At 29.7% G+C, this 27,525-nt stretch overlaps 2 long non-coding RNA genes across 18 annotated transcripts; one reads left to right on the forward strand and one right to left on the reverse strand.

The window, feature by feature from the left end:
• The first annotated feature begins 29 nt into the window (after positions 1-29).
• LOC107360043 (uncharacterized) lies at positions 30-16,578 on the forward strand. Of its 17 annotated transcripts, XR_016198400.1 has the most exons (11): positions 182-1,062; positions 1,310-1,799; positions 1,872-3,998; positions 4,274-4,780; positions 5,222-6,398; positions 6,562-7,064; positions 7,159-9,640; positions 9,809-10,202; positions 10,312-10,828; positions 11,837-14,483; positions 14,678-15,137. It is a non-coding gene; the product is annotated as an uncharacterized LOC107360043 (long non-coding RNA). The 17 variants fall into 17 exon arrangements; XR_016198404.1 differs by lacking the exon at positions 1,872-3,998 and having other exon boundaries at positions 30-1,062; positions 6,137-6,398; XR_016198398.1 differs by lacking the exon at positions 1,872-3,998 and having other exon boundaries at positions 49-1,062.
• On the reverse strand, positions 15,749-23,042 carry LOC112538588 (uncharacterized). The gene is made up of 3 exons (XR_016198410.1): positions 22,271-23,042; positions 18,843-22,120; positions 15,749-18,003 (listed from the first exon to the last, which is right to left on the reverse strand). It is a non-coding gene; the product is annotated as an uncharacterized LOC112538588 (long non-coding RNA).
• Positions 23,043-27,525: the final 4,483 nt, after the last annotated feature.

A 27,525-nucleotide genomic window follows, 5' to 3' on the forward strand; every position in this document is an offset into this window, starting at 1 on the left:
TGGCAACAACCCAAAGAAAGGCATTTTTCACTGGTCTTTCAATTTTGGGTAAAAGGTGAAATTATTATTTCTTTATTTGAGTTTTTTGTTTTATTTAACTAAATTGTTCTGGACTTTTCGTTAATTGTTATAAGTTTATCATTATTGACTGTCTTTACTTTTATATAATTAAAAGGTAAAGTTGATCATTAATTGTTATTAATGGTTATCATATTGTTTCGCTTGATAATAATCAATGACTCTGGTGATGAAGACAAACCCATAGAAGCGATTAGAAAAATGATAAATGATGTGCCATAGGATCTCAATTTATCTTTTCACTTGCCTCTACAACTGTTCATTTTATCATTATTATTATTATTATTTTGTGTATTATTATTATCAGTTTCATCATAATCATCATCATCATTACTCTTATTCTGCAGCAAAAAAATACTCAACTGTTTGTCTCTAAACCTATTTGTAAATCTTCAACTGGCTCATCGTCTTTTTGCATGCAAAAATTTTCTCCTTTTTTCATAGCCATCATCAAACATAATGGTTAATAGTTTGTAAGCTCATTTTTTGTCAAATTTAGTTAATGGATAGAGTCATTTTTCAATGTTAATATCAGGGAAAAAGGACCAAAATTTATATTTATGGCTATAATAGCGATGAAAAAATCTAACAATCAAATGTTAAAATTGTTATCAGCAGCTAAACAGCTCTCTATTTACTTTGTTACCAATTTGTTAATTGTTTTACAATTACACAACCAAAATCAACAACAGGAATATTATATCAACAGAAAATGATGGAAACAATTTGACACCAAATTTTAAGGTTACAATGGAGAAACCTGGAAATTTTGTGGAATGTTAATTAAACTGTTAACTCAGTTAAATTGATTGTCCAATGAGTCGAGATGTTAATCAAGAGTCCAGTGTGAGTCTACACTTTTCTGGTAAATACTGATTGAACCAGAAAAATACTCAACAAATGAAGCCAAAATGCGACCCAATAAGTATAAAAAGGTTAATTAATGTAACCAACTGGAGCAAACAAAAATAATTTATTAACTCTGTAAGTAATTCAACTTTTCCTCTTCCACTCTAATAGTGATAATAACGATAATTATTACATTTAACATGAGAAAAGGATAAATTGATGTGAAAGTTAATGATGACAAGAGGATTGTAAGATGGAAGAAGAAGAAGAAGATGAAAAAAAAGATGAAAAATGATGAACATTATATTTACTATGGAAAAAGCAAATTGATTCACATCCAAAGTTTAATCGTTTTTACCTTCTTTTATCTCATCATCATCAGTACTTTGTAATAACATACAAAGGACAATGTTAACCACTATCATCACCCACAATTGTGCATCATCATCAGCATTACAATGATCCTTTTTTGTCTTCTTTCATCATCACCATCATCATCAGCATCAACATCATCAACATCAACTTGATCCTCTTTGAATCAACCAACTTTTATGTACACTTTGTCTGCCAACTATTTGGCAAGCAATTAATCTTTACTCAGCATCTTGCAGAGAGAGATCATCTTGATCATCTTCATCATCATCATCATCTTGATCATCACAAAAAAAAGATGGAAAGAAAGGGAAAGATTATAAATCATGTCAAGTCGTCCATCATCCTCTGAACAAAGGATCATTTCTCTTACTTTCTCCATCTATCTTCTTTCTTCTTCATCTTCATCCTCATCGTCAGCTTTTCTCTCTCTCTTTTTTTTTGTGATTTTTCTTCTTCTTCTCTTCATTCCGAGTCATTAAATTGCATCGGAAACACTGGTAAGCCTTTTTTACTTTACTTTTTCACTTCATCATTTTCATCTTCACTTTTCATCCTTCCCTTAATCACAGCATTAGCACGTTAAATCAACTCTTCAATTTACTGCAAAACCTTACCAAACCAACAAAAATTGTGCTCAACAATAAACGCCTTTTTACGCTATTCTTGTTCACTCCAAAGCCCATTACCTTTGATTCAATTTTTTTACCAGTTTTTTTGGTTAATTGTTGTTTAAACTGATGTTACTCAATGAAAAAACAATCACAACCATGAAAACTGATGTTTAACCCGATCATTATCAAAATGCTTTCTGATAAATTTCACAACTTTTCCAATGCTCTGATTGATAATCTTGAAATTGTTGAGTAAATTTTTCATGAATTCAAGTATTGAATGAAAGCCAGTTTAGATGATGAAAGGTTGAGACAGAGAAAAATTAATTTCCCTGAAAATTGACTTTATTTACAAAAGCTGATACCGTGAAATTGAATAGCTCAGCTTGAATAAATTTCTGGTTTCCTTTACATGAGTCAAAATTTGACTTGGATATTACAAGATGATTCCAGTCCAACATTGGATAAATTTAGAAACTATTGATTGCTTTCAATTTAGTCAAAAGCATAATAGTTAACCTGTTTTGTTGGTTGACTTTAAAAACAATTTGATTGAACCATCGGTTTTTTTGGTAAATTCATGTCATTCTGTTGATACAGTGTTCATTAGACAATTGCAACAGTTACAAGATGATCATGCTATATGGAATGGAATCGCTTCTCTTGACTGTTTCATCCCTATAGACCAGTGAATCTTTGATCTGAACGTTAGTTGTACCAATAACATGAGGTTCATCAATCAATCAGCTGACTGACAATCCATGACAATTGCAGGACAATAACAATTGATAACATTTGTTGTATTAACTTTCCTCTTTTTATTCAGTTCATCCATCTGTAGAACCATCATCAATTGACGATCCATGGTATTATTATATTGAACATTGAACATAATTTAACCAATCCATGGTTGTGATTATTGTTGATGAAACAAACAACAAACAAAAAAACATTGCTCTATACAACACAATCAAATGATTTGGTCAACTTGATTATACTTTGATTTACTATTACTTTTGTTGTTGTCAGATATTACTTATAATTCAATTGATTTCATTTCATCTGATAGATTAATAAACTGTCAACAACCAGCCAATGTTCAATTGATAATATGTTATCAATCAAAGTCAATCTATTTAACCTTTCCATTGGAAAAAAATGTTTATCAAAATGATCAAATTCATCAATTTATCCTACTTTTGTTGTCATTTAATGCAAAAAATGTTTCTTTTTTTGGTCAAAATTTCCAATTTTATCCAAATATTTCTCTCAATCTGCTCTAATTAACCTTTTGTTTACTCTTTTAATTGTTGATTGTTGGATTATTTTAACAATTTAAGATATTTAGTTAAAGCGTTTAATTGTTGCAACATTTTTCACTGAATGCTTTAACATTGATTTACTCGTCAATGGTTTTCAGGTTCAATTGGGTTTATTGAACAGACTAAACATTTTTAACTTTTAAGGTTAAACAATTGAGAATCATTTATTGGTGTGAAATGATCAAAATTCAATTAACTGTGAATTGTGTTGAAAATGTTTCACATGTAATTCAATTTATTGTTGGAAACAACAATTAAACGTAATTAGTTTTAATCAACTCTTATTGTTACAGTGTATCGCCTATTAAACTGTGATATTTATTGTCTCATCAATTACAGTTAATTCAAGTTAAATTATTAGTTTGTGGATAAATTAGGATAAAAATAGTATAATAATCTGTAAATCGTTGAACTTAATAGGATGAAGGAAAAGGCAAATGTAATTAATGGCAATCAATTTGTCGATATTAAAAGGTTGTCAGGTTAAACTTGGATCAACTGTTGGTCTATCTTTTTGTTTCATAAACATTCAACTGAATTATCTGGTGAATCACCATGAAAGCCATTTGTAAATGATTGAGATGTTTCATATAAAACCTATGATCTAGTCTGAATCAATAGTCAGTTAAACTCACAGCTAACAATATTAATAGTGAATGAATCAAATTCTGGTTATTCATCGGTAAACTGTTATTATTAGGTTATTGAATCAAGGATAATAAGTGGTTAACCTGGAGATGTACATGACATGATATGAGTTGATGTAAGTAAAGAAAGTTAATGTTAGTAAATGAATTTTATCTGAAAATGAAACATTTTACCCTTTAAGTGTCTAATATTGTAATTGGCGCGTCAAGTGAAAAATGAAATTAAGAAATGTTCCCTCTTTCCTATTGGCGCCTATTTATTTACATGGGTTTACTTGTGAATAGTGATTTAGCTTTGCACAATTTAACAATCATTTTTGGATTTAAGTTACTTATATTTATGTTTGTTGTGACAATTATGATTTATCTTATTATTGTTATTTATTTGTAGGTTGTCATTGTTCTGGTTTATATGTATATCTCTTCAACTCATCATCTTTTGGACTGCAGTACATTAATTCAAAGGAGACAAAGGAATAATAAGACTCATAAGGAGATTGACAAGGATATTCAATAGGAAGGTTAAATTGGTGATTCAAAAGGAGGCTCAAAAGGAATATGGAAAAGAAAGAGAAACAAATCTTGGATAATCCAGTTGAGCTTTAAGCCGATAAACGGAATTAGCTTGGAGAGAAGAAACAAAATCAACTTGAAAGTGGAAAGTACAAAACTGTAACGTATAAGACTTATACTGACAAAGATGAAAAGTGGAAAAGAAAAGGAAAAGTCCTCTTCAACTCAACATCAACAAGACTTCATCATCTCTCTCTCTCTCTCGTTCATCTCCATTGTGTACATTTAAGGTTGACGGTTTGATTGGCAAAAGATTGTTTTCCAATTTAATGTTGACAATACAGAGCAAGCTTCCTCTTTTCCATCTTTTCTTGTACCTGCCTATGTAAGTGTTAGTATGTGTTTTCGTGTGTGTGTGTGTGGCTGTTTGTCTGCATGTCAATATGTTTTTTGTTTCTTGACTGTATTTTGTTACGGAAATTACCTGGTTACTTTCTTACATTGTATGCAGTTTTGTTGAACGTTTAAGATAACAACACAGATTTTAAGCTGCTTGAGCCAATTCATTGTGTAGTAAGGAGAAGAGATTAAGGAAAAAAGACAAGTAGATGATGATGGTGATGATGACGGTTAACAGACTGATTAAAACACTTTGAGTTGAACCCTAACATCGGATTAGATTGACAACTCAGTAAGGTAATAAGTATAGTTAGTACAAAATACGAGATGAACAAAGAGGAAGATTGTAAGTTTAGTGTTAATTTAGTGAAACCTAATAATCAAGTTTACTTTCTAATCCATTTCTCTCTTCCTCTTTTCCTACTAGAGCTTGCTGTCACTCAAACTGTTATCTTGAGACGCCTACTAATGTCTATCCCTTGTCCTGCGTGTGTCTATGTCTACGGTTATAGACTTTGGTTGCATGCCGTAAAAGATTGACATTAGACAGAGACAATCTGGTTAAGATGGAAAAAAAATTATCTGTTCATGTTGATAATGTTACTTACGATTGTAATGAGATTTTTTCCCTACAACTTGAGCTTTCAGTATAAATCAAGTTAATTTGCAGTAAACCAAACAACCTAGCAATCTGTTATATTACCAACAACTTATAGAACCCATCATGTTTCCCTCTTCTCTAAATGTTATTGTCACAGTCAAAACACAAAATAATTAAGGTTAATTAAATGTAAACCATCAACCTTTCAATGTTCATGCTTTTGTCACTTTTTATCAGTGGCAAAAAAACTGTTCATATTTTGTGACTCTTTTCATCCCAAGAGCATAATATTGATAGAAGTTGTTTGACTTTCCTTTTTTGCATTTTATCATTTCATGTTGAATTTATTCACACTTTACAAGTTATCAACAATTGACCTTGATTGGGATAATTACATTGAAAGATTGATTTGTTTTTCCTAAATAGTCATTGAAATTACATTTTACAAGTTGATTGATTGTTTTATGTGAATCCTAATTCCTAGTCATTTTTCATTTCTCTCCACCTTTTCATCAATTTCACTCCATCGACTCAAAATCTAATAATCCGGATGATCGATTATTTCAATTGTCCAAAGATTTAACATAAATTTTAACTAACCTTTTACATGTCAGATTATTTCTCTATTAACTTGCTAAACTTAATCAATTTTTTCTCTCTTCTCTCGTCTATTCAATTGAATTGAATTGAATATATAAATCAGTTTGCTTAAAACCATTATCTATATTTGTATGCTAACAGATGCTGTAAGTTTTCCAAAATGGTGCATTAAAAAGGATAAAGATGATGATGGCGATGATGAAGACGATGGTGAATAGGGATGAAAATGATGAATGATGTTTACCTATGAGGATAAAAGATGAAGACGAATTTGATGCTAATACTAATTATAATGATAATGATGGTGGTGATAAACAACGTTCAAAACGCCTTTACAGAGCCAACAAAATCGTGAAAATGTGTCGTAAGTTGTTGCTGTTGAGATTGTTTAGGAAGATAACAGGTAATAATTTGGAAGAAAAGTTGAAAGAAGATGAAGAAGACAAGAAAAAAACTTATCCACATCCATCTTAATTTCTCTTCTTTTGACCAGTTTCTGTTTTTTTCAAGTCTTGTTTCCTTGTCAAACTAACTTATCATCCTTTTTGCTCTTCCTCCTCCTTTAGGTTTCTTTGGCCGAAATGTTTCCCTTGATCATCATGTGGATGATGATGATGATGATCATCATCTTTTACCAACCAGTTAAACTTGAATGCTATTCTGTTGTTCAACAAAATGATGTTCACACCAGGAAAGTGATAGATTCATTGTTTTCCCTGGTAACCCTTAGCTTTTGATGATCCATTTTAACTCCTACAGTAAATATACTTATCTGTAAAAGAGATTTTGCTTTAAAATTGATTGCCCGTCCAAAAAAGAAGTGAACAACAAGGAGAGGAGAGAAAAAGAAAGACACAAAAAAAGAAAGGAACGAACAGTTGAGTCAAGTCGATGGTGCCTAGTGTGGTGAAGTTACAGTTGAGATGGTGATGTTGATGATGATGATGGTAAAAGTTGCAGTTTAACAGATTATTGATTGTTGACTGTAGACATCTCATCCATCAAGATTACAATTTGAAATCGATCAATGTCCTCGGTCAACAGATTCTAATGGCTTGTCTCTCATGAGGTTACAAGAAAATTTTTATACCTCTCCATCATCATATTCATCTTCTCCTTCCATTTACTTCTTTCTGTTTTTTTTCTCATTTCAAATTTTACAGGAAAACAAGGGAACTTCACTTTGGTCATTCTCATTAGTCTACTCCTCCATTCTGGATAAATCACCATCATTAATATCATCATTCACATCCCAATCTAACGAGGCTATAATCATTGTTGCCTGTGGCTGATTTGATATCCAAGTGACCAAACTCTGGTTTTATTTAATACCAAACGTTGCAAAGCTGGTCATCACTATAACTCGTTGAATGCTGGCTAAATATCTTTAGATGATTGTTTGTTTTGTTTATTGACTTATTTTTTCATGTGTATTTTTATGATTGTTTATTGATTGATCCTGCAAGGTGATAGATTGGCAAATAATGGTAATAATGAAATGTTATATGTAATTATTACTTGACTTTTTTTACCTTCTCTTGCTTTCTGTTATTTGTTATTGCCAGTGTTTTCACCAAACAATCAATCAATATGTTAATGGTCATTAATAAGTACAAGTGAAATTGAGATTAGATAATAGTTATAGTGCGAGAAAGAAAAGATGATATTAAATTTAATTGAATTTGATGGTTGAAATGTATTAACGTTAAGTGTTGGTGAAGCAAAACAAACTAATCAGCTAAACTTATTTTATTTTACCTAATAACATCGACAATGTATTTTATTATTATTATCCTGGATTTGTATTTGCAGAGTATTACATTTAATGGTAGCTAATTATTTTTTTGCTAACCATAATCTGATTGATTTAAACAGTATTTACTTGTTAACATTCGGTTATTAAGTTGATGGCAACTTGAGAGAAGTTGATGATCTCTAATGGTAAGTAATAAATTGAAATAATGATGATGATTATGTTGATGATTAGAGTTTAAGTCTTAAATCATCAACTGTCATGAATTTCACTTGAAAAAGATTAAAATATTTCAATAAAAATTGGTATCAACAAGGATTAATGTCAATCATTTTGTGAACAAAAAAAGCATAATGCAAAAGATTCAGGTTTCCATTGAGTTTACAGGCAAAGGAAAATTAGAATGAAAATTATCAATAATCCAATGATTAACTTTAAATACCAGGTAATCACAATATATTGAAACCTTTTAATAATTGAATTTTTAATGCTGTTGCTATTAATAGATGTAATACTGAAGACACTTGCCAAATGAACTGAATTTGCAGTTTATTGAATCACTTGAGTAATGGCAACATTGTAATGGATAATTTATATATCAATAGAGAGGAAATGTGTTAATTAAGCTGTTAAATCTGTTTCACGATTTACTTGGTTAATTCAGTTGACAATTGTAATTAAATTGTTTCTCTCGGTGAATTGATATTCTCACTTGTAGACTATTTTCACCTTTTTATTGGCTTTTCCAATTACATATTCCAGGTGAGTAAAACACAGACACGTTTCCATATGTTGACTGTGTAACGCTGTAAAATTAAGGTCTAACTTTAATGAGAGACAACAATTGATTAATGGTTAATTTATTCAAATCTAAAAGGTATTGTTGTGAGTGTGTTTTTTCATTTGCACCTTTTCACGATTACACGAGAAAAAAAAAATGAGAAGCATTCGCCTGATTGAGAAGTTAACTTGTTTGAAGGTTACCTGTTAAAAAATTGGTAAAAATTAGAGGCGTTCAATGTTGATAAAAATATGAGAAGGTTGAAAGTTGAAGTTGTTGATGATAATGAAGTAGAAGATGATGTTGATGTTGATGATGATGATAATGATGGTGATGGTGATGAAGAAATTGAAAGCAAATCTTGAGTTAAATCAGCGGGAAGTAAAAATAAGAAACATGGTTGAAGCTGTCAAAAAACGTGTTAAACATGTCAATATGATGAAAGGAAATAAGGTTGAGCATATAACATGTTTAACAAGCTTAATTATTGTTGATTTATCAATCAATTGATTACTAATAAGCTACAATCGAAGCGATAATATTTCATGTTACCAGGTTAACAATGATAATTGACAATTATTGCAAATTTTGCTCAAAAATTGTTGATAATTTTCATGTTGTACCAACAATTTTTATCGACGAATGATCATTTTAAGCTCTAACTTTTACGGCCACAGAAAGCAGTCGATCTAATTGAAAATCGAAGTGATCGGCTGTACATTTTCTGATTTTTCATCAAAAGTTACATCATTGAATTGAGTTTGATGAAAAAATCTGGTTCCATAATTGAACGAAAGGCGGCTAAAGTTTCAACTTTGATCTCGATTTTTTCGAAAACTAAACCTGAGTTTAAAATTATATTTGCTCTAATCAGTTTTGCTCTTAAATGTCTTAGCGCAAAAGGTTTTTGCTCAAACTTTTTTGCTCAAAATAACTCAAATCGTTTCATTTTCATGTTTAATTTCAGTGTTAATTATTGTTTTTAAATTAATATTTGATTTCCTCTGTTTTTGATTTGGTTTACTTCATCTAAATCACCATCCAAACTGAAATATTATCAACACTGGTTTGGGATTGAAAGTCAACAACAGCTTTAACATCATGTTCAAGTGTAAGTAAATTTATCAATACACTTTGACAGCAAACTCTTTCAACCTTTTTACTTATTTTTTCACCTTTTTTTACCTTTTCTTCAGTCTTTTCTTTCGCTTCTTCTTCCAATTTATGCTCATAATTATCGTTATCATCATTAACTTATCTATCTTTCTTGCTTTTTTAGGGATAATTGAATAGTTGAATAAGAAACAATCAAACTGTCAACATAATTATTTAAGTTACAAGAGGTACAATTAAGTTGGGAAGTAAACAAAAGCAACACCTCAGCACCTCGAAGGAAAATTGTTGGTGATGTCAGGGGAAGAAAGAAAATATCATCGGAATATGAAGGCGTTGGAAGATAAAAAATGGTAAAGATAATGATTATGATAAAAAATGATGAGTAAATCAAAGGAGAAGAAAAAAGTTGAGGTGATTTATCTGACAAGAAGGTTGAACCCAAATCACACCTTGTTACTCAGTTTGATGTTCATTAAAAAGGGCTGATGATAAAGAGATGAAGAATGAGCTTGAGATGAATGAAAATTATGGTCATGACTATGATTATGATGATGAAGGTAAGTGAATAATAGGAGAACTACAGGGAAAAAAACATGAAACATTCATTAACATGTTAAATCATTTTCATGGCAAATCAATTTTAATTTTTATTTCTCTTGTTAAAAGGTTTGGACATGAAGTAACAATTTGATGAATTGAATGACTGATGAAGCCAATTGGAACCAGAAAAGCTCAATGATAAATCCATTCTTTTTCAATCATTAACATGTTATTCATCTTTTGCTTAATCTAATTGACTGAATAACTATTGAAAAGTCTAACAAGTTAAACTTGATTATGATTATGGTGATGAGAAAATTCTGGCCACCCATTGTTTAATCTCAATCTTCATCATCACCATTCCCATCAATTGATGAACATCATTTATCCATCCAATTGTAACCTTATCATTCTAATTTCCATTTTCACCGATCATTCAACCCATTTTGCTGATAATTCAATACATAACCAGATGATAATGGAAGGATTTTTTTCTTGAAACCTCCAATAGATATTAATCAACAAATTGGCGTTTCTTCACGACTCTTCAAGATGACAGCATGGCGGTGATTCAAATGACTCTGGTCAAGTATCGATAACAATGAATAACTTGACTTTTTAATCAAATTAAAAGGTAAACACAGTAAGTTGTTTCCCTGTTCATCTTTTGATTGACAATGTTAACATTGCGTGATTACATTAATGATGACGATCTTCATGTTGAATTAGTAAATAAATAAGCTGACAAGTGACATTTGCTTCTGAATCAAGATGATGTTGATGATCATGTTGCATGATCAACAAAAATGATAAATTTAATGATGAACAGATGAGAAGAAGAAAGAGAGGCAAAATTGAAAAATTATCACTTTCACTTATGAAAAGGTAACTTGATGTTAAACCAGGCTAAAGGTCACTGGTTATTTGCTGTCATAATGATGATATTGATGATGACGATGATGATGATAGCAATGTTGATGAAGATGATGATGTTGGTGGTCCTGGAAAAGCATATGTTGATGACAAGAAAGATACAAAGAGATTAATGTAGGCAAGATGTCAAAAGAGGCGGATTGAAAAAAAAACAAGATGAAGATAAAAGAGAGAAAAAGTAAAGATGATAATGATGATAAAAATAATATATATTTATAAACACAGTAAGCATCTTCATCAATACATAATAGCCATCTTCATCTTCAATTTATCTTCCCTTTTCATTTCCTTTTCCACTCTATTTTTTTCTCCTCTTCTTCTCATCTTCCTTGATCTTCTGATTCTCTCCTCTCTTCAAAAAAAACTTGATATTGTTATAAATAATATACTGATACCCACAAACCAATTGAATATCCTCTTTCACTGGTTTTTTGTGTATGTGTGTGTATTTTATTGTTATTATTGTTACTTTCCTCTGTATTCATATCAATATCATTGTATTCAATCTTACACAGTACAACATGAGCTACCATCCATTCCAGGTCAAAATGTTGATAATAATATTGTGGTTAAGTGACAATTTAACTCTCACTCATTACCAACAATCCTCAAGATACTTTGCTTTTTTTCATTGTTACAAATATTGTATATCTTTAGACTATCGCATTGTGTTCCTGAAAATGTATTCATTAATCATTCTTTTTCCTTCTTTCATTAGAGTAACGATTGTGAGATGATTATGACTAGTCCATCGACAGCTTCGGAGCAATTCAACTGATTAATTCCATGGTTTCTCTGTTTGGATTATACATGGCAATTCAAACTCTTCACGTTTGGTCCAACAGCTCATATTGGAACTGTATGCTTTGAGGTTTGGAGGGCGAAATTTCAAGATCAGTTGTTGATTCCAAAACGACCTTTAAAGACCATTTTCAGGTTGTTTGTTCATCTGATTGGATCAGTCCTGTGCAACTACCAACATGATTATGAACATGAATACGAGTGAGGATAATTGATGGCTAAAATGGATGATGAATATGAATGGTTAATATGGATGATAAACTTTGGTTGTTAAACTTGGATGTAACTTATGCAGTTTGCTGAATAAGATGAATTCTTGGTGAATTAACTTTCCTACTTTTTGTTCCTGTTGATAAATTAAGTTGGCGTTAAGTTATTCAAGGAATTTACAGGAATCATTCAAGATTATTATGTCCACAATAATAATAGTTAGATAATCATCATGCCTACCCAAAAATTCTTGCCTGGTAAATCCACTATTATTAAATTGTATTAATTTGGCCTGATAATCACCAGCAACAACAGTACCCTCAGCATCACTTTTTATTGTACAGGAATAACTGAAAGTCAATTCTCACCCTCTTAACCCATCACTGATCAATTTGAATAGGAAACAATAATCTCACAAGTTTTTCTGGTTAGGTTAACATGAAAAGGTTGATCCTGTTTTTTTTTCATTTGCCTCTGTTAACCAACTAACAAGGGAATATATTTATTATTGTTGATTTTTTCACTATTTACTTTCTTAATAGTCAATAATTTAACACTTGATTATACCACCACCGCCAGTGAGCAAGTTAATTGTGAACAAATTGCTGTTCCCTATTAACTTTCAAGATTCCTTTGGGTTGTTGAGCCTTAGCAAAGTATCTGGTAACTCAATGTTTACTCAACTCTGTTGATTTAGCTTTTTTTAATCTCTTCTTCATGTTAATTTAATTTAATGATGAATACAAGCAAACAAAAAGGTTCACACTTTTTTTATATACCAGGAATTTAATCAACAGGAATTTCAATCAAAAAATCATTGATACTCTCTGATTTTTTAGGTTTCCTATTCATGATATTACATGGAGCAAGTGAAGGCTTACAAGAAATATTTTTTAAATAAACGCAAAACGTTTAATTGCTGCTTTAATAGTATCATTAACTTAAGGTAACATTTTGAAATGAAATAACAACAAATCGTGAGTCTGAGTTGATAATTTTTTAAACAATTAAACTGTTGTAACGATAATGAACAGTAATTGTAATTTGTTTCTTGGTAAACCTTTAAGTTAGACTGTGAACATAATCAAATTGAAAGGTTGATTAATGAGACATGATAATTACAATAATATTATTAGTTATATTGTGAGGCTGATGATGATGATGAGAAATGGGTTGGTCAAGGATGTTTATTGAATGGTTAAGCAATGAAAAGATGGATAAAGATGGATGAGATTGTATATCATTTATTAATGTAGGAGGTTAGTCTTGATGTCAAATAGTTGAGAAACGATTATTATTGTTAATAATAATGATGATCAATGATAATTTAGTTTAAATTGTAACCCAAATTGTAATGAAAAGAAAGTTAAAAATGACAATGACAATTGTAACAATATGAAAAGGGATAATGATCAACATTAACATTAACATTGAATAGTTGAGCTTTTACTTTACTTTCCTTTTCTCTACAAAAATATTACTTTTCTCATCCCAATCATCATCATAACCATCATCATAATCATCATGATGATTATCATCATCTTTCTACTGACCAAACTAACCAGGGTCTATTATTATTGATTGTTATCGATTATAATGGATGACCATTTGATGAGCTTGTATTTCTGATTCTATGATTGCTTCTGTCAGTTTTGATTGATCACTTTATGCTTTTTATCCATCTTCTTCTTCTTCTTCTTCTTCTTTTTCTTCCCTTTCCTCCTCCTCATCATCATCATCTTCCTCCTCCCTCACCTCACCCTTCAACTTAACTACAACTAGGGTGGCAACATCAGGACCACCAAATTTTTTTCATGTCAAATGGACAACAACAAGAGTTACATGAATCAAACAATCAACAAGATAAAAAGAGTAACATGAAATAAAAAACTCCAAATCAAGTCAAGTGTTGTTAAGCAATTAATAAGTACAACAATTGGTGCAATTGTTGTCGATAAGTAATTTAATTATAAACAATTAATCAAGGAATTGCAATCTTTTGGTAACCATTTATATTTGGCGCTTTTAAAATTTCCCTCATTTCTATTGGTTTACATTTAACCGTTTGTTTGTAATTTTAAACAGTCATTTACTTCTGACTTATGTTGAAGCGTTAATTAATTTTTGCTTGTTAACCCGCTGTTGATTAAGTCTTGTTTTTAATTTGATAATTTTACATGTTCTCTAGTTTCTGCTTGATAGCTATTAAGTTATTATAATATTGATTGTTATTAGTGTTACTGGTTGATCGGTTGAACACCTTTTCTTTACCTGGTCACGGTTACTTGCCATTTTTCAACTTCATGCTTCTTTATCATTTCTTGGTGGTTATGTCTTGATGATGATAAAAAAAGGTAACTTTTGCTTCTTCTTCTTCTTCTCACTTTATTGTTACAAACTATTTTTCATGTTGACAGGAATCATTCATCATGTTTTTATTATAATTATATATTTATAAATATACACATATGTGTGTTTACTTATTTTGTGTTCTTTTTCTTTTTGTCTTCCCAACATGTCAATGGTTTGCCTGGAAAAATCACCAAAGGAGTTGCTTTATAAACACAAGATGACTTAACTGTTAGCAGGAAATATGCAAATTTGATCAGACAATTATCATAACCGGAACCAAAATGGCTACATCGTATTTCCATTTACCATGAGTGTCGTTAAAATAATTTATTCCCACCTTTAACATTATCTCAATCACCCTCAATTGCATCAATCAATCGCTTTTTTTGGCTCCTCATTCAAAGGGTTCAACTCATAAACCTTGAATCAATCTACTTGCTAAACAGTTGAATTGCCGGTGAAAATGATAATTGATTATACAGACACAACATTTCATGTTATGTTTTTATTGTAATTGCACAAAAGTGATTTTTCTCATTCTTTTGCAATTCAACAGCCACATCTTACCTGTTAAACAATACAACTATTGGTTAAACATGTTCTCATCATTTTTTTGCAACCCTTGAATACGTTAATTAAATGATTCCGTGTGACAATCAAGTTTACTTTGCAGTGAAATTGTGATACTTTTCACTGTTTACTTGATTAATGAATCCTTCTTTTCACATCATCTTATTATTCATTTGAGTAATGAACACTCTTCTCATCATCATCATCAATTCCCTTTATCTTCAAGGTTTCATTGTCATTTTCATTTCATTATCATCTCTCTGCTACTATTATTAATATTACAATGTGTAATGATAACTTTTCACAAGTAATTCTTATATTATTATCAAAATAATATTATATATAAAGGGAGAGAAAAGATTCACGACAGGACAAAACTCGTTAATCTTAAAGTGAATGATAATAATATTGATGATGTTGATGATGATTATATATCGTTGGTGATTGGGTTGAAAATAATAGAAAGGAAAATATGTCCAAAACAGTAAAGGTTATCCTTTTTAGGGTAGAGAACAAGATTGATTATTTTAACCTAGAAAAAAGTAATAACCTTGTAAAGGAACCCAAAAAAAGTACCAAGAAAATAGCAATTCTTATATGCCTTTTGTACCTACTTTTTGCTTGTCTATTTTATACATCAGTCGAGTCTCTTTTTTTTATATAAATCCATCATTAATCTAAACATCATTTTCATCAATTTGAATCATTATTTTCAGCTTCATCATCAACTTAATCATTGATCAAAGGAGGAAAAATAATCACAGCTACAAATGGATGACATTTTACTGAATCAACTTTCATTTGCCATATTTCCAAGCCTCTTTTCAAGATGATTTCAAATGGATGCTGATTAATTATTGGACTCAATTGGACAGTGAAAGGAGATAAAAAATGAACCACAATCAACCAAAGTACTGTTAAAACATGACAAGTTAACCATTGCAATCAAAATTTCAATTGAATTACCGTTTCAATTGAATCACCATTTCAGCTTTAATAACTCATTAACCTGTTTTTGTTTTGTTACTGATCTAACAAATTATAATGATTAATACAAATAGCTTAACTCGTAACTTGATGACCAGAAATGATTATTGATTGCCTGATGAGATGATGAAGAAACAAAAAAGATTAAATTAACAGCCCAACAAACAGTAATAATTGTAATTAATTTAAAAGCAATCAACGATTAACGCAAAAGCTTTTTGCTGTGTTTAAGATTAAACTTCAAACCATTAATCATTTCTGCCATCACACTAATCATAATTAACATTATGATGATGATGATGATGAAAAAAATTAATAATAATAATACGTATAATAAGCCTTTAACTAAATAAATGATTGTAAGCGTAAGAAAAGGTTAGATTGAAATGGATTGAAAAGTTATCATTATACATTTCATTAATTTAATGCTAACCTGTTATTAACTTTGAATAAGGTAAAGGTATTAAATGATTAAATTGTTGTAACTCTCTCTCACTGTCAAGTTAATTAATTTTCAAATAAACGCTATTAACAGTCTTACCTTGAGGCTAAAATTAGTGTCAATGTGGTCTGTAATTTAATAGTAATGATTAAGATGAAAAATCGGGTTAACAGTGTTTATGTTTATGCACTTAACATCAAACAAACAAGTAACAAGCAAACCATTTCCCATCTCATAATCAACATTAAAAGATAGATTATCATTAATTCATTTGTAAATATTCAACAATTAACATTGGACAATTGAGATTGTCAACTTTACTGAGCTAAAAGACATTAGATTTGCGACAAATTGTTAATTATTTAAATTAATCTTTTGTAACCTTGTCTTGAGATTGTACATTTAAGTATTCAAAGTATGGTTAATTGTTACTTTGATGATTCTGTCTAACAATTAATGAGTGAAACTGGTTAATAAACATTAACGAGCAAAACTAAACTCCCTTAGGCCTTTAATTTACACCAAACCATCAAGTGTTACAATCAACGTTTGAAGCTTCAATATTAAACTGATTGAAATTGTCACAAATGATTTACAAGTGATTAGCTTTATTAGGAGGAAAGTAGAGTTTGAAATTAACAATGTTTACATACGTCTATTCATTTGGTTGTATAATTAATCAGTTTAACTGACGATTCAACTCGGTAATACAATTAAATGTGTTAACAAAATAATCTAAATGATCACAGTTGCTGCAATTTACCCATTAAATTGTCATCTCATGCTTTTTTTGCTTGCAACCATTTTATTTCACTCATTATTATTAATCATTACGATTCATAATGAGTTTATTAATAAAGTTGGTTTTAATAAATGTTAACTTAAAGTTAATTTTCACTCATTTAAACACTTTCCGTTTAACCATTCATCTTGAGCAAGTAAAAAAACCTCAAACCTGACATTTTATAGCGATTATTTTGAAACACAATTTAATGTGGAAACTAATTGTTTCATATTTAAAATTGTAAACATTTGAATCAAATTGTCAGTCTCATTAGCAATGAAATGAACATGCGGAGTTGCAGATGATGCTATTAATAAATGCTTGGCTCTTGCGATTCACAAGTTACTTCAATGTTTCTAATTGTGAATAAAATCAATTAATTAAAGTCAATGTTTAATAACATTGAAAAGAAATCAATTGAACAAAAATTGTAACCTCTGCATCAGTCATTTCAATTGTTTCTGCACTTCCATTATAATCAACAGATCATTAATCAATCTTCAAGGGAGAAACAAAGTTAAATTACATTTTCCCAAACAATTGATCATTTATCTTGTTGACCATTTTGAAACTGTCACACTCATAGTGATGGTTAAACATTAAATCTCAGCTCCATTGGTTTGGCAACCACTTTGCAGTTAAAGGACAAAATGACGATACGCTTTTCTGGTCATTTTCATCCAACGGTCCATTTAGACATTTACGGTTTACAGCGATATTCGGACTTGTTCAACAGTTTCTGGTATCCAAAACAAGTGAATAAGGAAACATCCAATCGATCCAAATCATAAGGTATGAACAGTAATGTTTTGGACTAATTTTTCAAAATTTAATTGCGACAGTTAGACTAGACTTACAGGTACCATGTAATCGTCAAAATGAAGCTGAACTTTTCAACAACGTGTTGTGAAAAAATTGTTTAATTTCGAGCAAAAAATGTCAAGTTATGGCCTTAAATAGACAAAGGCGTCAAAATCTGATTTTACCTTTCGTCAAAAACCATATATTTTCAATAGAAAAAAGACTTTTCAAAAAAGGACTTAAATTTCGATTATTTCGAGAGATTATTTCCAAATAAAAAGGCCAAAAGGTCACTTTTATTCTATTGATGAAGTTCTGATCTTTTATTTGGGAATAATCTCTTGAAATATTCGAAATCTGAGTCCTTTTTCCTAAGGTCCTTTTTCAATCCGCGAAAAATCATCAAATCAAATCAAATGTCTGCGAATTGCGTCTCAATGTTGACCTGAATCTTTCAATCGATCTATGTGAAGTTATATTAGGTGAATTACTTCCCTTTAAACAAATTTGAGACCAAATTTGGCCATTTTTCGATTCTCCAGAAACCTGGTATGAAGTTGAAAAATATGGTTTTTGACGAAAGGTAAAATCAGATTTTGACGCCTTTTTCTATTTAAGGCCATAACTTGACATTTTTTGCTCGAAATTAAACAATTTTTTCACAACACGTTGTTGAAAAGTTCAGCTTCATTTTGACGATTACATGGTACCTGTAAGTCTAGTCTAACTGTCGCAATTAAATTTTGAAAAATTAGTCCAAAACATTACTGTTCATACCTTAATCTTGAGGATTTCTTGAAAGATTTGCCATTATCCAGGAATCCCAAGAAAATGCCGTAAATCTTTCCAATCTTTCTTGTACAACAAACAATAATCCTATCAATATTTGAATCAATCTTTCTGGCCTTTACGGTCTTATCGGTCTTTATTTTCCGTGTCTTTCCGCTCTTCTTGGTTTCCTTGGTTTACCTGCTTCTTCTGGTTGCCTTTGATCATTACTTTTCCTCTGTTTGTCCGTTTCATCTTCACTGGAATCAAAAGGTCTTTTACATGAAAAAACACAAATAAATACAATTAGTGGTTTAAATGGTGGATATCAAATGACAACATTTATGTTATAATAATTTGTTTCTTGTAATGTACATACTTTGTAAATTCATTGTTTGCATTCATAAGCAACAACTACAACTTAAATGTAACTCGACATTTGATTGACAGACTATTGAAAAGGCATTGGACCATTTAAGCCGAGTAAAAACAGGGTAACAACAAGGTAGAAAGTGAATCCGATTTTGGTGAATTAAATGATAATTGACCTTAATCCTTGATACTGATAAGACTAACAATTACAATCCTCAAGTTACTGGAGTAAGTTTCAACTTATCTTGTCAGTAAATCATGTTTCTCTTGTTAACAAACTAGTAAAAATATACATTTTGTAGTCACAACTGATATAGTTGATCAACAAGAAGAAATATGTTCAACATGATAAAATAATAACAATAATAAGGTTAAATACACTTTGAAAGGTTTAACAAAAAGACTAGAAACAAGATAAAGTTAAACAAATCATTGAACCAGAAATTCAAAGGGAAACTGAATGCTGAAAATATATATTTATACCAACAACTGTGAGTTTATCAAATGGTTAAAAAGAAACGTAAAAATTGTAACATTCAATTGAAAGGTTAAACTTGCAATTTAACTTCTCTAAATTAGATTGCTAATTGTAATGATTACAACAGGAACAAAAAACTAATCAGTAAATGATATTATTGTAATAACAGTGGTAAAAGATGATGAAGTGTTTACAGCTTACAAAAAGCTTATGTATGTAATTGCTTCAAGATAACTGGGAGTTGGACAGGGAATCGTATCATTATTTGAAGCAAACAAACAAATGAAAAAACATAAAAGTCGAAATTAGGCGGAGTTAAGGTCATTTATTTGTGCACGGATGAAAGAGGAACCAGGATGGTAATGATGATGACAGGGAAGGCAAAGGTTTGCCCTGAATATGGCAAATACGGTCATCAATTTTGACAAATGACCAGAAATGTTTTTTTGTGAACAAACTCCATTTCGGGTTTTCTTTGTCAAATAACCAAAATACAAAAGATGTTTTTTTCAAACCTCAAACACACATCATTCAATTGTAACAATCAATTAAAGTAAATGTAAATGATTTACACAATAAATAATTCCAATCAAAATTTGCAATTCTAATTACATCAAAATTTCCGTGAAGCTGTTTGATTTAACAAATTTAAACAGCTTTTCCTTGCAATTTGAATTTGCATTTTTTTTGCTGCTTTTCATGATTTAAACTAATTAAATGAATAACAATTTAAGATTGGATTAATTTGATCTCTTTTCAGGTCATTTCAATTGATTTTTGTCAATCTTTACGTTTGGTAATTTAAATGATTTCATTTTGCAAATTGTTGTTTTTTTATCAAATTATCAACTCAATCGACCAACAAAATAGCTTTTAATTTAGCTCAAGGGTTCACTTTGATTCATTACAAATGATTCAAAGTTAATTGTGAGTTGAAGCAATCAAATTATCAGATTCTTGAACAAATTTATCAACCCTTAGGAAGAAGAAAGTTTCACTGATTGAAGAAGATGAAAAAGAAGCTTATGATGATGATGAAGATGATGAATAAAGTGAGTCCAGTGGAAAGTGGAAAGTCATCTAAATTAGGTTTACAGATTGATTAATGAGTTGGTACCTTTAGAGTCATTAGTTAAACTAGCCTTGGAGTAACCATTAACTCTCTTCATCATCTTCATCTCGTTTTACAATTTATCTTTCTTTCTATCTGTCTATCTATTTGTCTTCTCTTTCTTTCTTCATCTTTTTCTCTCTGTTGTAACAAGTTTTTTTTGCTTTGCTTTTCAGGGTAAAATAGGAATGAATTACATTTGAATAAAATGTCCATTTATTTTGGGCCTTCAGTCGTCTTTTTGTGTTCATATCAACTTTGGGTTCCCCTTCACAGTTAAACTTGCCAGTTAAGACACTTTTTAACGTCAATTTGGTTTTAACAAATTACAAAAGGCAATAATCAAGCTGACAACAGTTGACTCTTTCAGTATGTTAATGGCGTTTTAAAAACACCATTGGACGCTTGCCATCAACATCATTACCATTTTTTGTTTGCTTCATAACAAACACAAAATATGGCGATGAAAAACAAAAAATAATAACAACTTTACTGTAAATTAACTTATTTTGTTTCACTTTAAGCGATAACATTGATTTATTAGTTTATTATTCATTAATATTGAAATCTCAAATGATCAAATTGTGATAAATTAATCATTATTGATCGTTTTTTTTATTTTCATTTCATTACTTGAGTAAAATTTTTTGCACCAACTTGATGTTGTCATTTCACTTTGTAATGTTATATTCAAGGTTTATTTCAATCTATTTTAAGGACAAAAATTTAACTCATTGGACAGACACTTTTGTTCAAGAGAAATTAAATAATTAAATTCAGAAAATTCATTGATTGATTAACTTATTTTTACTGATTTTTGTTATTCACTTTTAATCAACTCAAGAAATTTTTTACTTTTAGAGGCAAACCACGCCATCCAGTAATGAAATAAGAAACTAATTAAAAGCTTCAACTTCATTACTTTATTGAGCTACTCTTAATAACTGATATACACATTTAAATTAAACGTGTTTATTTATTGGAATTAGTAAATTTATGGTTAAACAAGCAATTAATAGCATTGAATAATGCGGTATCAATTGAAATTCAAAAGAAAAACAAGAAAAATGTTAACCTGTTTAAAGTTTGTTTCATTTTTATTTCGGATTCTTGTTACCTTTTTGTTACGAATTAACTTAATTTAAGCTCTTTCTTCAATCTTTTTTTTTTACAGTAAACTGATAATAAACATAACCCAAGTTATGATTTAACCATATATAAGGTTGATTGCAGTTGACTTGATTAAATTAACGATTAAAGCCATATAAAGTGTGTGTGTGCAGGTCTGAGAGGTAAGGAAAGGCAAAAAGCCTAATTCCATTTATGCTGTATGGGTTTTTATCAAAAGTAATAATAATAAAAGTATAATAGCAATTGAGAGAATGGAAGAAGTTAAATCTTATGTAAAGAATATGGTGAAAAAACTGTAAAAGATGAAGAAGAATAGTAATAAATAAATAAAAAATGTTACCTTACCTAGATATTATGTTTCCTAAATTTCATTTAATGCTTTTTCAAGTAACTGATAATGTTTATCAAAGTGACTGTAGTTTCATGTTGAAAATTTACAGTCAACATAGAGGTAATAATAATAAACACTAACATATACAAAATTATTATTCCCGTCAGAAGCAAAACTAATGGTGTAAATAATGTAAACAGAGTAAAGATGATGAAGGTGATGATGAAAAGAAAGATGTCGACCTTAGGGAGTTTAAAGTATGAAATCGTAATGTTACAAGTCATCTAAATTGTTTAGGAGACACGCACAATCATCTATTTATATGGTTTTATATCACCAACTGTATGGACATAAAATTAATAATATTGATAACAATGTTAAAAAAGACGAGAAAAAAATCCATAAAATAAAATAAATCAAAATCAATGAAACAATGACAATTGTCACAGCAAAAATGTAAATCAAATGCTCTGAAAATAGCTACGACCACCTGATTAATAAGCGCCAAAATGTTACCCAATGGAGAGACAGAGTCAGCCATTACTGATTAGTCAACCTCAACCTCTTTTAGCTTTGAGTTTGAATTAATTAATCCGTTAATTTGTCAATTTTAATGTCATTTTATTAGTGATAAATGTAAAATTCATCAACAGTTTGGTTATTTGATGAAATAAATACATCTCTTTTGGCATATCATTGGAAAGCCTCGGGAAATAATGTTTAACTAAACAACATGACTTCACCCGGGATATCAAAATGCAACTCAATTTACCCTGAATCATTTCCAAGTAAGTTTAACGTTATACATTATCAAGTTAACCATCATCTCTCCATCAACATAATCATCATAATCGTCATCACCATCGGAACAACAATTTCCGTATCACAACTTTTTTTCTCTTTTGCTTTTCTTTCATTCCATCTTATTTCTAATGCCATGTTTATGTTTATTGCTTTTATATTATTTATTTTTTGTTACCTCTCAATATCGTTGTCAATGGTTAACATGGATCCAAAGATTGAACCTAATTCAACTATGTAATGCCTTAAGCGACAGTCAACAAGCATCACAATTGCCGAAAATATGAAGGAGAAAAAAAACGACAACAATTGGCTACATTACCACCTATCAATAGACTGTGAAGGTAAATTATACAAATTGTACAAATTACATCTAAAATTTTGTCAACTTAAATCAACTAACATTAGAAGGTAACATTTATCTAACTTAAATTTATGTGAAACTTTCGCACCTCTCGTCAGATTCATTTCATTTTGTTCATTGAAAATTTGATACCATTAAGATTGTTATTATTTAATGTTAGAGTCCCTTTGAGAAGTTAACCATTACCATTACCATTATTATTATTATGATTATTATTTTGTTGTTTTTTCTCATCTTCTTCTCCTTAGACACAAAACTGATTCTTTATTACCTTAACTGGTAATCTTTATTGGCCTAAAATTGTTGGCTCTGTCAAAATTTTTATCATCCTGATGATTAAAGATAAACCATAAAAGCTGTTTTATGGTTAATAATTTTAGCTTCTCAGATATATATATTTTACACTCAAATTACTTTCAAGTTAACTCATAATAATAACAATAATAATAATATCATTTTCCCTGTAAAAATGTAATTATATTTTTCATCATCATCATCATCATCTTGTTTATCATTGTTATAATAATAATGATAACAATAATAATCAGTCAATTGTTATTATTTATTTTTATTATTATTGTTATTATCTTACTCATACTTCTGCTAAATTATATTTTCTCATCAAACTAATGCTCAGGTTAATCGTTAATCATCAACATCAGTATCATCATCATTATTTGTATCATAATATTGAATTATTTCGCAAAAAATTGATAACAATTTTCTTCTTTTTCACAGTTTTCCATGGAATCCAGACTGGGATTGTGTTGCATGATATCAAGAGTTTTACCATATTGTGATATGATAATGGAAAGCATACCAATATATATTTCCATGCATGCGGATGCCAGAATTGTCTCTGGGAGGGAAAACTGTGAATTGGATAAGTTTAGGAGCCAACAAGAATGCAAAGAGAAGTGCAAAAGATGGATAAAGTTCAATCCCTGAACATTATATCATTTAACTTAATGATGATAAATATTCTTGTTGAAGAACTGTTAAAGAAGAGGAAGATTCAAGGGAAAAAAGGCAAGCAAAGAGTAAGATGAGGATAAGGATGAAAAGGATGAAAAAGTGAAACTGTCTTTTGATGTATTCGTAGAAACATTAGAGTAAATAATTGTCTTCACCAAGATTTAGAGACTTTTCTTGTTTTCCAATGAATGATGATCCCAATAGAATCATTCATCTTACCTTAACTTTAATGTCTACTGTTATCTCTACTTTTTCTCCCTCTTTTATCATCTTACTATTTATCCTGATCATCATCATCATCATCATCTTTGTTTTATACTTTCTCTCACTCTCTCAATTATATCAGCCTTTGTTGTTTTATGTGACAGTTTTGCTTTCTAAATCATTGTTGCTTGTTTGTTTATTTTTTTTTTCAAGATCAAGCACTTGGATGAAGATGATGATAATGATAATGATGATAATAATAAAATATTATCTCCAACTAACTAACTAATGTAACCATTTATCGATTTAATGATAAAGAATTATATATTATGGTTGAGGTTAATTCTCTTGTGTAATTGTCTTCCCAGTGTAATGTAATAGTCAGACAAAAAACATCATTTCAAACAGCTAGTTAATCATTCTGAATGCAACAAAACGAATCATTAATAATTGTCTTCTTTTTTTTCATCTTCATCTTCTTTCTCCTTTACTTCCATTCATGTTGTATTATTAGCATTATTGTTGATAATGTGGTAGCTTGGTAGATTTAATTGTCTTCAGAAATGAAGTTTGCTCATACATTTACAATTGAGATGAAAAAGATGATTAATTGCTTCTTCTTCTTCAGTTAATCAGTTGTTTTAAGTATCTTTCAAACTTTAAGTCAATTGATTTTTTTAATAACAATACTTTATATACACTTTGTATTGATAGCTTTTTTTGTTTCATCCTTTTTCATCTCCTAATAGCTATCAAAACCCAAAATTCACCATTTCAAAGAAAAAAGCCATTTCTTTTGGGTAAACATCAATTGTTAAATTTTCATCTTATTGATCAACTAGTAATGATGATAATAATGTGTAAAATATTTTATTGTAATGATATTTGCAGGGACAAATGAGATAAAAGAGTTGTTTCATGTTTACAAATAATTTCCTTACATTCAATTGTTATTCCAACTATTAAACTAACTTTATCTTTTTCTCTATTTTTAGGTGAAATCTGGTCTTGTATCACATTTAACCATGCTAATAATATTGGTAATGATGATGACAGTGATGATGATAATCATGCCTTTCGCCGGAAACAAGACGCATAGATTGAAATGATAAATTCAGGCAAATGAAGACACCAGGAATGAAAAAAGTTCAAGACAATTGTAACCAAAGCCAGGCATGGAAAGCAAAAAAAAGGAGGAAAAAATCTTTTAAATTACCTTAAGAATCATTTTGATTCTATTGCAAATAATATCATTTTGCATCTTCTTTTCCTTTTCCTGTTTTCATCCTTCTCCTCCTTCATCCTCAATGATGGTTTCAGCATTGATTGTGTCAATGGCAGAGGAAAGACATGAAACAAAAAAAATATCAACCCAAGAATAATTTATTATGCTCTTCTCTGCCTCTCTTAATTGAAAGTGAAACATTTAGTGAGTGGGCCAAAGGGTGGTAGGCTATTTAGGATCCCTTAATGATCATTTGCAAATCTAATATTTATGTTGATTAAGAGATGAAGAGAAAGTAAAAGAGGAACAAAATGATTAAGCTATTTGATGTCTCTTTCTGTCTCTCCTTTGATACTTTTGTTTGGGTTTCATGTTTTTTTCACTGCCATTTAATCATCGCAACACATTCACTAGGAAATATAATTGTTCAAATTGACAAAAAAACATTGAAAGTTATCATTAGGGTGATTAGTTTTGTAGTCATTGCTTCCATCCCTAATGATAACTCCATTTGATGAATGTTAATTGTGAAACAAAAAGATCAATTAAACGATTAATTTTGGAAAGATTTACTCTTTTTTTCATTATTCATTTGATTCTTTGGTTGTTATACATCTACCATTTGTCATTTAATTGCTAGGTAAATGTGAATTGTTCAATTTAGCTTGCCTTGTTTTTTTTGGTTTCCAGAAAAAAACTAAAATTAATGATACTGTTACAATTAATATACATTTGAGCTCATTTGATATGTACATTAATGTTTTTCTCTGTTAATATTTGCCATTTATAATTTAAATACTTTCGATTGGCAAATAAATGGAAAAATAATCTCAAATTACTGGCAATATTGAGTTTTTCAATTCTGTGTGACAAGCAATCAAATCAACGTCAATTTTACGTTTATCATCACTATTTTTAACACTGTGAACACATGTTAGATAACATACACGTTTTAAAAGATAACTCAGCTAAAGTTCAAATGTTCAATCAAAATAATTATCAAATTTTAGCATAAATAAGAATCAAAGTGATTGTAAATTCAACATGATCAAGATCGGTTTAACATTATTACAAAATTAATGCACTAATCAGTGTTTTGCTTCAACACCTAATTACAGACTTGAGAGTTCTGATATCCCAATGGAAAAATTCAATTACAAACAGATACATTCATGTACGAATGATTGGGGAATTTGAATTCACATTTCTGAAGTTAAAGATAGTGTTGAGGATTTACCAGAGCTTAGGTTAGATGAATACAGTTATCTGTTAGATTAAAAAGGTTAAAAGCAAAGAATTAAAAGTCGAGATTATTGAATAGATCCAGTGGGTCGAATTGATTGTCTACTTTCTTTTGGTTGATATAAATGATTTCATTATTTTGTATTTTAATCTTCTCTTGGTGGTCCTGGTTAGATTCCTGGTCCTATTCGATTCTTAGTTCAGTGTCGATGATTTACATACTTCATGAGATACAAAATGTTAATTATTTGTGTAGGTAAGTTAATTGAAAAAATTCACAAGCTTGCAGCTTCTATCGGGTAATTGATAGGCAATTTTTCACTTCCATTTATTGGCTGTTTTGGTTAAAATTTAAGGAAATTTAACATTTTAATTTACCTCAATTTTTTTACTGGCACAATAAATGGAAGATTAAACTTTTTGAAAATAACATTTAAATGTCACTTGTGGCACAAATA

The sequence above is a fragment of the Tetranychus urticae genome, chromosome 2 (genome assembly GCF_039701765.1).
Source record: "Tetranychus urticae isolate SD_2017Ah chromosome 2, NJAU_TeUrti_SD_1.0, whole genome shotgun sequence".
Lineage (NCBI taxonomy): Eukaryota > Metazoa > Arthropoda > Arachnida > Trombidiformes > Tetranychidae > Tetranychus > Tetranychus urticae.